Consider the following 13,135-nt stretch of genomic DNA (forward strand, 5'->3'; position numbering starts at 1 on the left):
TGATCTTTTGGAGGAAGAAATCAAAAGGAGGTTAGTTCCTTTTTTTAATGTTAATGAATACCACATGGCATTAGTGGAACAACTATGCTTTGAATCAAAGAAATGTAAGAAGAAATATTTTCACTTTAGGTTAAATGAAATATTGTGGTTCCACCATTAAAAACAATATATTAAATAATGGCTCAAGAAATCATTAACACTTGTTCTTAACCCAAAGTAAACACCAAAAGGTGGTTACACTTGAAATGCTTAAGTCCTAGATATATATACAAGAAGACCTTGATGCTTAAGGCGAGAGAGATAATTCCATCCACCATTCCTCTTATATTTTGTTATTATTACTAATATATTTGGTCCACGGGAACCCCATGCCTATTCGGTTTGATGGATGCGTTTCCTTTTAGTTTTAAGTATTAGAAACATTGTGTGGTGTGATAGGAACACACTTTGTTTTATCTTGAACTTAAATTTGTAATATTTTTTTACTCTCATGGAGAGCTATTCCAGGAGTTCATAACATTTTCGGTTTCAATACTTCATATAAGAATGATATCCCATGCATGTTTTTCCTATGCATCTTATGATTTTGAATGAATAATTTAAATCTCTCTGAAATTCTAGTCTATAAATCTTATTTTACATCTATGAATATTGCTTCAAATTTGTTTCCCTCATTGTGTGAATGAATGGATGTGATGGAATGAGTTTAGTTATTTTTTATTGTGAGGTTATCATCTTTCAAATGTAATTTATTTGTTACTTTTTCTTTTCAACCACCCGGTCCATCAAGAGGTGTACATGTAATGAAAGCTTGATTTTGTTGTTTGTGAAAGTATACTGAAAATATGAGTGAGAAAGAGTACCACCTCTACAAAAATGTAGACGGAATATTAATAATTCCCTACGAGGTTGACTCTTGTAATTGATAACAAAATAAATCACACCCCCGTAAGAATAATTTTTGGATAAGATGGAAGGATTTACAATGGTGACGCAATATGAAAAGGGAGTAAACACTAGATCCTATATCCTCTTAATGGCATCTTCCTAAACTCCTAAAACAGATCGAAGTTTAGAAAAATTCACTTATGTAAGAAACTTTGTGCAAATGTCTACAACTTGATAATTTTATGGGAAAAAGATAACCTCAATAACCCGATCATGAATGAGCTTTCTGATCAAATGCATTTGTAAATTTCTTTGTTGTGATAATGTTGAACTAGATCTTTGGTGATATTTATTTCACTTTTATTGTTGCACCAAAGGGTGGTCGAATGTTGTTGTTGAAGTCAAAAATTTGGAAGGATCTATAGAAGAAACAAGGATTATTGACTTGCATTAACCATTTATTAGTACTCTACTTTTGTTAAAGAAATAGAAACAACTTGTAACTTATTACAAGCCCAAGTGATATGTCTCTAAGCAGGATTGAAAAAATAAACTATAGCAGATTTCCAATCATTATGGTCACCAACCAAATCTAAATCAGTGAATCCAACCAAGAAAGGAGTCCCCCATAAACTATAATGTATCCAAAATTGAATTTTACCCTAGATATGCCTTCCAATAACTTTCATGAGGTGTTTATGTATACCAAGCAACACGCCAACAACTAAGGAAATATTATGATGAGTATGTGACAATTATAAAAGGATACCAACTAATGAAATTCATAACATAAAATCACCTTTAGTTCTAGTGCAATGGTAGCAAGTTTGATTCCATATTGGAAGGGCGAAGGGGTTGGTTTACAATTTTCCATGTGAAAATTGAGAAGAAGGTGACACACATACTTAGATTGGGAAACAGAAATTCCTTCCTTAGTTTGCAATGCTTAGAGGCCAGGGAAATAATACAAATATCCTAATTATTTCATTTTCACATGGGTTAAAATTTTAATGCACTACCAGTGAGGATAAATTCATCAGCATAAATAACAAGGATTATGACATGGATTCCTGCTCTCTTGGTGTAGATATTGGGATCATAATTACATCCAGAAAAGCTAATTTTAAGAAGAAAATTATCCAGTTTAGAATACCAAGCTCAAGGAGCTTGCTTAAGATCATACAAAGATTGCGTAAGGTGACAAACATGGTTGGAGTTGAACATAACTGTGGAGTTGTTCCATGTAGATTTGTTCTTGTAGATCCTCATGCAAGAAAGCATAGATTTAACATCCATTCAATGGAACTTCCATCCATGTGAGGCAGCAAGGGCTAGAACAAGGTAGATGGAATTCATTTTGGCAATAGCGAAAAGGCTTCATTATAGTCAACTCCCTCAACTTGAGAGAATTATTTAGCAACTAACTAGGACTTATGTTTTTCAACACTTCCGTATAATGCATACATAGTTCTATACACCCACTTACATCTAACAAGATTTATTCCTTTTACAAGAGGGACAAGTTCCCAAGTATCAATCGCCATTAAGGAATGATATTTTTCATTCATCATTGTATCCCAATATGGATGGCTTGAATCTTTTGTAAAAAAATTTAGATCATGAATCTTTAAAACTTAATCCAAAGGAGATGAGGCTCGATAAAAATGTGAATGAGTATGGTGTTGATTTGTAGGTTCACCAGAAAGATAATTTGCTACTTCTCAAATTGAAAGGACCCATTTGGGAAGTTGTGGTGTCGGTGTAGGTTCATGTTCGATGGACTCACCTAGAGGAAGGTGACAAAATGGAGGTGGATTTTAATCATCACTATCATCATATGAAGAAGAAAAAAGATTACAAATTGTTGTGGAAAACAACAACCGCCATTTTATATTAACATCATAATAAAATATGGGTACCCTTTACATTTTTAGACTTATATTTTCCTTAACCTTTCTTATAAAACCTCACAAAATCCATTTAATCTTAGTTTGATCAATATGCTTAGCCTTGATTTCATTTCATGTATTATTAATTAGTTAAAAATTGTGTCTTAATAAGGCCATAGGCCAAAACCACTGTAGTCGAGCACTAATCAAATAATCCAAGTTTTCATGCTTGCAAGTGTTATAAAAAGCCTTTATTTTAAAAAATGTGCATACCTTGTTTCATTGCTCGACACCTTTCTTGATAGTGCTTCCCCATATTTTTCATATCCTATTCAAACCCATCCTTCGAGGGATCACCTTGCAGGGTGACACAACCATATTATGTGGCATAGTGAGCCCTCCCTTTCTCACTTGGCCTTCGTTTTAAAAGCTTTTCCCTTCATGCTTTTGAAGTTTCCATTTTTCCACATCATCTCATGGAATATATCATCACCACACTTTAGATTGTCGACCCCACTCACCTTTTCTCTTTGGCTTTCTTATTAGTCCTTGAGTCTTCCAGCTTCCATGCACTCCCACTCCATGTTGTCTCGCTTCTTTCAATGCACTGGCCCTTCACTCCTTTTGGGCTTTCATTTCTGAAATGACTCAGATCATCCACATGGTGTCAATATAAATTCCCATTGGAACTTGTATGCTCACATTCCACATCACCCTATACTCCAATCATCTCGACCATTCCTTAAACATGCTTCCTTTGCTCCTTTCGGGCTCTACCTTCCGGGATGATGTAATTAACCATAATGAATTCCAATTCACTATCATTTTCAATAAAGTTGTGCCACCTGTCACCCTCGAACAATTTTTATGATGACATAATGACTTGGAAAACATCCTCATATTCAATTTGGCATACTTACCACCTTTTTAGTTATTTACTCCCACATGTAAAATTTTAAGTTTATAGTTGCTTGCATGTATATAGATTTACAAGTTTTAATAGTAATAACTCAGTGAAAGAACCATAGCCCATTTTTTATTTTGTAACAATTGAACACATTTTTAAGCTTTGTATTAGCAACAAGAATGGTGAAACCAAAGAAAAAAATGCCCCCACAACAACCAACTAGGCATTTTTGGGTGATTATTGATGACAAGTTATCAAACTCTTTTCTCTTTTCAGATACTATATGAATAAGGGATTATGGCATTTCATCTTGGAATGCTAAGTATGAGCTACTTAAGGAAGAATTAGCAATTTAATACTATGAAAGGTAGACAATGGAAATCATAGAACAAGGTGGCAACAAAACATTTGACGCAACTATTAGAGATGTTTCAAAATCCTGCTTACTCAAAATTTCTTCGCACCCCGGGATTGTCCCCTATGCATATATGATTTGCTGGGTGGTGGAGAATATAGATATTTTAAACCAGCAGTTCATCACCTCGCGGGGAACAATTATTGGTTCATTCAAGCCTCAATATATATAGTGTATGTATCATATGTCTGAGCCACATTTTGTGTATAATTCCCAGACTATTGAAAGATTTATGGAAGAAGAATGTAATGGCAAGGATAAAGAGCTACCTAATTTCATTAAATATTGGGGAAGTGACCCTAACAAGCATAAGGAAGAGTTGTCTGGCCTTTATTCCATGCAATCCTTAAGTCCTCCTTTTTTTCTATATCACCTCTATGTTATGTAGGTTATTTTCCTACCAAAGCGTCTCATAGTTCCCTAAAGGTTGGTTCCCTCATCTTCACAGGGTTGCTGAGGGATTTATTTTCAATTGGGCTCAAATATTGTCTAATAATTTAGCCAAACATATTTTTCATTTTCACTCCAAACAAATAGTCACTCATGACCCTCTTTTTTATATGTTTGCCTATATAATGGATTCCATATGTTTCTCTTTAGACTTTCCAGCTATGGGTTGGAAATGGACACTTGTTGACCCTCTTCCCTTCCACATTTACAGTAGCATATTGTGGGAGGAAAATTATTTTAATCACTTTTAACACATTTTTCATCTCATCATAATTCCCATTTACCAAGCCATTTTCAGTTCCAAACTTATTAGAATATCCATAGTTTCTTTGAATTGTCTATCAAGAATTAGGGAATGGTATTTGGAAAAACTTTTTAAATATATCAAGATTTGGGGATATAATGTAAACCACATGTTTTCCCCCTTATGTTCTAGACAATCTTTTATGTAGATAAGTTTCCTATCAAACATTCGAAATAGGAATAATCCTTGAATTAAAGAAATCTTCCAAGAATATTTGGCTCAAATTCACTTTACATATTGGTTTGTTTACCCTTCATAATTACACTCATGCTGAAAAGGAACTCCAACCTTTATATGAGTTGAAGCTAGCTACTATTCCTACAAAGCCATATGACCCTTATAAGGTGGTTGAGAGTTAAGCTATTGATTCAAATATCAAGAAATATGTTTATGAAGCCAACCATTTTGATGAGTTATTTTGTGGATCTCTTTCTTATTTATTTGTTTATAATAAAGCCAAGCAGTTGTCACCAAACAACTATCAGCATTTCTTAGTCTTTAGGGACACCAGAAGATCCACCTTACCTTTACACTTTCTTAAGATACCAAAAGGTGATGGTATATCAGAAAAAGTTGCCAATTATTCTTCACAACACATCGCTCCTCAAATTTCCATTTTTTTTCAATTTTTTTCAATAGATTCTCAATAGAAAACTATTTCAAAAAAACTGTTAGTTAGGGATATCATCAAATATTGGCAAACATTCGTAGAAATTTGTTATGAAACCAGCTCACAAAATAGAATAAAAGATAGATCAACGACTTAAAATTTTACTTCTTTGAGGGGGAAACCTCCATTACATTTCATAAATGAACAATTCTTAGATGATACAAATGATAAGACCTCCTTGGTATATATAGGAGTCTAATGGGTCACAATATAATCAGAGCCTACATAACAATAATAATGTAAGGGCACAATAATAACAATAATAATAAGGGGGATACACTAGTATTATAAGGACCTTCCATGCCCCTCTCTTTCAAAAAAGTATTGTCCTCAACACTTGAGTAGTTTCAAATGCTTCTATATAAAATTCTCATCCTCACATGTGGAATCTTCCATGGTAAGTTCTTCAACCTAATGAGATACTTTGAAATTAATCAATTTTGTAGTTGTCGGGTTCTTATTTCTGTCGCTGCTTCCAGCTCAAATATGATTTTTCCTTCTTTGTCAATTTTTGGCAACATTGTTTGAACTGGGAGCTTGTCATTGATAACCTTATTTAAGCATCAAACATGGAAAATTGGGTGTACTCAAGAAGATGCAGGCAACTCTAATTTTTATGCCATACTACCAATCTTTTCCAACACCTTGTAAGGACCATAGTACTTGGGTGATAATTTATTATCCTTCTTAACTTTCTTGAGGGACATTTGTTTGTATGGTTGTATCTGTAAAAAAATCTAGTCGCCTACATCAAAACTTATTTCATTGTGATGTTGATATGTCTATTGTTTCATTCGATTTTTGCACCAGAGTGAGGTTATCCTTTAAGAGTTGGAGAACTTGTTGTTGATGCTCGATGTGATCTTCCACTGCTTGAACCTTAGAATTTTCTCATAAAGACGATGTTATTGATGGTGGATGATATCCATAAAGTGCCATAAATGGGGTCATTTTTGCTGCAGTATGGAAATAAGTGTTATACCACCATTCAGCTCTAGGTAACCACTTGACTCATTGTGTTTGTTTATCAGATACAAAGCAACGAAGATATCCTTCCAAACATTTGTTCACTATCTTAGTTTTCCCATCAAATTAAGGATGATAAGATGAGTTATGAGCTAACTGAGTAACAAGACAAGAAAATAATTTCATCCAAAAATTTCTAGTGAAAATGGGATCTCTGTCACATACAATAATCTTTGGGTTTCCATGTAGCTTTTGAATTTTTTCCATAAATGAAGTAGCAACTTTACTCACTTTAAAAGAATGAGATAATGCATAAAAGTGTGCATACTTGGTAAGTCTATCAACTACCTCCATGATGACACTCTTTCGTTCAGACTTGGGTAAACCTGTGATAAAATCCATTGAGACCTCCTCCCAACACTAACTGGGAATTTCTAAAGGTTTTAACAAACCCGTTGTTTTATTTGTCTCAACTTCATTTCATTGGAAAAAAAATATTCTACCGAAAACTTATGAATATCATATTTAAGGCCATCCCAAAAAAATTCATTCTTGACTCTATGGTAAGTTTTTTAAAATATTGAGTGCCCTCCTGTTATAGATCTGATCCAAAAATATAAGATAATCCAAATAAACCCAGAAATAATATGAAATGATTCTTTATTGATCAAACCCTTAAGGTAGGGCAACACCATACATTCACTCCTTAAGGAAGGAGAACACTCCACAAGCCATATGCTTGTTCATACAATAATACTTCTCTTCATATCTCTCCATGTGGAATCTCTAGCCTCTATATAGGCCTCATACATACAATACCATGGGTCATTACCATGGTTCCCTCATACCATCAACTAATACCATGGGCCCATTACATTATTATTAACTACTTGTGGTCCCTTACATAACATGGGTTAACCACCTTATTTATTACTATGGCCCATCCCATTATTACATTATTACCTTGGGTACCTCCCTTGGTACCCCATATTATCCCCCCTAGGTATATAACATTCCACCCCCCTAAGCATGTTTCGTCCCCGAAACATGGGAAGAACATAAATAATAAGATCTACTCAAAAGAGTAGTCCACTGGTACCATGCACGTGCATCTAGCCATCCAAGAGAAAGGTGAACCCTCGATCTCGCTGGTGCCTCGCTCGCTTGAGATGGAAGTTGACTGTGGTAGCTCTTTTGTGTGGATGTGTAGTAGGTGGATCTTCGCTCCTCTCGATCTGTCGTGCGGGGGTTGTTGTCCATGTGGCTAATTGGTTGCCATCTTGATGGTTGTCTTGCGGGGTGATGTGGGTGATGATATGTTGAAGTTTTAACAAATGATGGCTTTTTCTTTACTTCACCCTGTTGTGGTGCCTGTTGTGGCGTCTTCTTTTTCAATATGATTTCAACCACTGAGCCCTCCTCAGATGTGTTAGCACCTATTACCTTTTCGTCTTCAGCCTCTATTTGTGTTTGATTGTCGACCATCAACTGCTCATCATCTGATATGTCATTCCCTGGAACATCTTCTGCTTCAGCCTCCTTGGACTCTACCTGTTTATTAATGGAAATATCCTGTAATGTAATTTTCTTATTTTTATACCAGAGCTTCAGGAATTTCTTTTGCACATTAATATTGATAGTACCTACTAATTCCATCCAAGGGTATCCCAAAACAACATCCATGTTATTCATATCTGAAGCATAAAAATCACCATGAAACACATACTTACCCATGGAAAGCTTCAAATTCTTATAAATTTGAACATCCTTATCATCAACCTGTGCATGTTCAATTTGTTTTGCTGGGACTTGCAATTTTTTTGCCAAATTAACACTGATAAAATTATGTTTACAACTAGGATTGATAGAAACAATGATCTTCTCTTTCTGAATCAATCCATGAATCTGCAATAAGGATATACCAATAGGAATTAACCCTTTATGTGTCTCATTCTCCTTTTTTCTAGCCCGAGACCATTTGTCCAAAAAGACTTTTTCAAATTCTGCATCTGAAATTTTGTTCAACCGCTCGTAGTCAAGTAATAAATTCCATTTTTGAGCCTCACCTCTAAAGTTAGACAGCATTTGAAACTTCCAAAATGTCCCACAACTTGTTGTCCCAAATTTGGACTTGTATCTTTGTATGAATTCTTCAATAGTAGGACCATCATCTTTTCCTGTAAAATATGGATCCTTGCTAGAAGCCATGAATGGTTTGGAAAAAAAATTCACTTACTTGGCAAAAATTTGAAAATGTCACAGTTTCGTCAATATTGCTCAGAATCTCTATTATAACCTGTTTTTGGAAATGGAACAACCATTCTGCATCTGACCATGTGATAAAAATCCTGATTCAGACACTGGAATTACAGATCTGCGCTGCTACTCTCCCGCCGTCACCCAAAATTTCTGCAAAAAGAACTGATTTTAAATCAGCGATATCTCCCTCATCCGAACTCCGATTCGACTGATTTTTTTTTTGAAATTAGGTGCTTTTTCACAAATATTCCAGATCTACAATTATATTTTGTAGATCTGGTGTCAATACGTCTAGATCTGCGCCGCAAAACTCGCTGCCCTGAAAATTGTCTGCAACCCCACTGATTTTTAAATCAGCGATATCTCCTTCATCCGGACTCCGATTCAACCGATTTTTTTTTTAAATCAGCTATTTTTGCACAAGGAATACATATTTTCAATTAGATTCTACAGATGTTGCACCAAAACATACAGATCTGATCTGCAAATTCACCACCCAAAAAATCCCTGCAAAAATGAAAAAAAATTCTCCACGGTTTGCCCAAGAAAGTGCTCCGATACCAATTGTTGTAGATCTAACCCGGAAATACTATAGATATGATATAAAAATATAAGATAATGCAAGTAAACCCAAAGATAATATGAAATGATTCTTTATAGATCAAACCCTTAAGGTAGATCTGACCCATAAATATATGATAATGGAAATAAACCCAGAAACAATAAGATAGAAATAGATAGAAATGCTTCTTTATTATCAAAACCCTTAAGGTAGGGCAACACCATACATTCACTCCTTAAGGAAGCAGAGCACTCCACAAGCCATATGCCTGTTCATACAATAATACTTCTCTTCATATCCTCCATGTGGAGTCTCTAGCCTCTATATAGGCCTCATACATACAATACCATGGGTCATTACCATGGTTCCCTCATACCATCAACTAATACCATGGGCCCATTACATTATTATTAACTACTTTTGGTCCCTTACATGACATGGGTTAACCACCTTGTTTATTACTATGGCCCATCCCATTATTACATTATTACCTTGGGTACCTCCCTTGGTACCCCATATTATCCCCCTAGGTATATAACACCTCCTAAGGGGGAGGTATGCAATTCCAAAATAATATTTTGTTTCAATTGGCAATTCTTACAAAGATATAAGTGATATTTGTACCATAATGAATCATTTTTCCAACTAAATGTACTAGATGTATAGGGATCTTGCCGCAACTTTTGAATGAGTTTCCACACCTCTTCATCATTCTTCCATTCATCCTTTGCTTTGGTTATCCAATCAGGTTGGATAATATAAATGGAACAAATAAATGCTTCCACATCTTCATCCATTCTTGAGAGTGCATCTGCAACAACATTTTTCATCCCTTTTTTGTAGATGATTTCAAATTCATAACCCAACATATTTGTGACTCATTTTTGCTACTCTTCTGAAGATAATAATTGTTCCAAAAAGTATTTAAGACTATCATGATATTTTATTACCTTGAAATGTCTTCCCATTAGGTAAGGTCGTTATTTCTTTAGTGCATGTAGTATTGCCAACATTTCCTTCTCATAAATAGGTTTGTGTAAATAATTTTGCTTGATTGGATGGCTTTCAAAAGCAATGGGTCTTCCTTCTTGCATTAAAATGGAACAAAATCCATTTCTTGAGGCATCACATTCCACAATAAAGGTTTTTGTGATGTCTGGAATATCTAAGACCGATGCTTGGCATATTGACTCTTTAATATGTTCAAAGGCCTTAGTTGCTTCTGGAGTCCAAAAAAATGAATCTTTCTCTACTAATTTTGTTAGAGGTGTTGATATTCTCCCATAATCCTTAACAAACTTGCAATAATACCCTGTCAACTGGAGAAATCCTCGAAGATTCTTTTAGGTTTTGGGGATTTCCCATTCCTTAATGGATTTAATTTTGTCAGGGTCTACCTTAACACCCTCATGAGATACAATATGACCCAAATATTCCACCTCCTGTACTCGAAAGAAACATTTGGAGGTTTTTGCATATAATTATTTCTCCTCCAGTAGTTTGACACCCTATTAACATGTTGAACATGATCCTTCCACGACTTGTTGTAGATTAGTATATTGTCAAAATATACTAACACAAATTTTCTAAGGAAGGGTTTGAAAATGGAATTCATCAAACCTTGAAATGTGGAAGGTGCATTAGTAAGGAAAAAAGGCATTACCAAAAATTCATAATGACCCTCATGAGTTATGAATGTTGTTTTCGGAATGTCTTCAAACTTCATTCTAATTTGATGATATCCTGAACAAAGATCCAATTTGGTGAAGTAAATTGATCCATGTAATTCATCCAACAATTCATCAATTACAAGAATGGAAAATTTATCTTTAATAGTGAGCTTGTTGAGCTCCCTATAATCCGGACACATAGACCATGATCCATCCTATAGGTTTTAACCTCGTACAGAAATTACCTGCATACAAATTCTAAAACACAGAAAATAAACAATGCGAGAGAATAGCACATAAAACACATATACACAGAGATTTCCCCTGGATCCCAAAACTGGGACTACCAGCTTGATTTTTCATTATGCTCCTTTCAATGTTATAATACATATTTATACATGCCGAAGCATCCAATACCATGGACCGAAAACCATCACGTCCAAAAAACATGTGCGAAAATCATGCACAAAACCATAAGTGGGTCCGCCCAACCTAACATAGGGTCCAAAACCAGAATTTTACACCTCAAAACCCCTGTGACCCCCACACCCCCACACCCCCCCCGCTGCACAATCGGCGCAACGAAGTGGGTGCTCCGACCCCCCCTAACCCCCCAGTTAACTATGTGGTCTAGTCATGGAAAGAATATAACACAACCCAACATTCTCCCACTTGTTGTTTTCTTTCCACAGGGCACCACAAGAGAGCTTAGTCATTTTTCCAACCCTGAAATGCCCATTGTTTCTCTACACCAAGAGAACTTCTCAGAGCTTACAAATTTTGTTAATGCATCTGCAGTATTCTTGAAAGTGTCCACCTTTACCAGCAACACCCTTTTGTCTTCTATCATATCCCTCACAAAGTGATACTGAACATCAATGTGCTTTGTCTTTGAATGATATGCAGGGTTCTTTGCCAAGAAAATTGCACTTTGGCTGTCACAGTCTATCCTAATAGCTTCCTGTACTAACCCCATACTTGAACACAATCTCTGTAACCAAACTACTTCCTTGCTTGCATGAGTGGCTGCCATGTATTCTACCTCTGTAGTTGATAGTGCCACTACAGATTGTTTCTTACTCGTCCAACTGACTGCACCTCCAAATAGGTTAAACAAATACCCACTTGTAGATCTTCTCTGATCTAGATCTCCAGCCCAGTCTGCATCAACAAAGCCATGAATATCCAACACTCTGTCCAATCCTAGTCTTCCTCGATAGGACAAACCATAATCACTAGTGCCACGCAAATACCTGAAAACCCGCTTCACTACTGTCTAGTGCTCCTTCCCTAGTTTTGACATAAACCTGCTCAATACTCCCACTGCATGTGCAATGTTTAGTCTAGTATAGACAATTGCATACATCAAGCTATCGACTGCACTTGCATATGGAACACGGGACATGTCCTCTTCCTCTTCTTTTGTCTTGGTACACTGTTCAGTAGATAACCTCACACCTACAGGAATTAGGAACCTTCACCAGTTTACTATCCTGCATATTAAACCTCTACAGTGTTGTCTCGACATACCTCCTCTAGTTTAACCAGAGCTTCCTATTTGCCCGATCTCTTTTAATTTCCATGCCCAAAATATAGTTTGCAGCACCAAGATATTTCATGTCGAATTTGGAGGACAATTGGGTCTTCAAATCCTGGATAATTTCTTTAGCATTTCCAACCAGCAACATATCATCCACATACAAGACCAGATAAATAATACAGTCACCAATTAATTTAAAATACACACAGTGATCTGCTTTTCTTCTGGTGAAGCCAAGTTCCCATATAAATGTATCAAATTTCTGATACCACGTCCTTGGTGACTGTTTTAACCCATACAGAGACTTCTTTAACTTGCATATCAGTTCTTTCTTACCCTTCACCGCAAAGCCTTCAGGTTGCTTCATGTATATTTCCTCTTCCAAATCCTCGTGAAGAAATGTTGTCTTCACATCCATCTATTCTACCTAAAAATCAAAAGTAGCAGCAATAGATAGAAGTAATCTAATAAAAGTTACCTTGGCAACAAGAGAAAAAGTATCACCAAAATCAATTCCCGACACCTGGGAATAACCTTTTGCTACCAACCGAGATTTTTATTTGTCCACCTTTCCTTCTACATTTGTCTTCTTCTTGAACACCCATTTGCTGCCAA

Source organism: Pinus tabuliformis, chromosome 6 (genome assembly GCF_031772625.1).
Source record: "Pinus tabuliformis cultivar Carrire ecotype Pingquan chromosome 6, CPIR1, whole genome shotgun sequence".
In the NCBI taxonomy this organism is placed as follows: Eukaryota; Viridiplantae; Streptophyta; class Pinopsida; order Pinales; family Pinaceae; genus Pinus; species Pinus tabuliformis.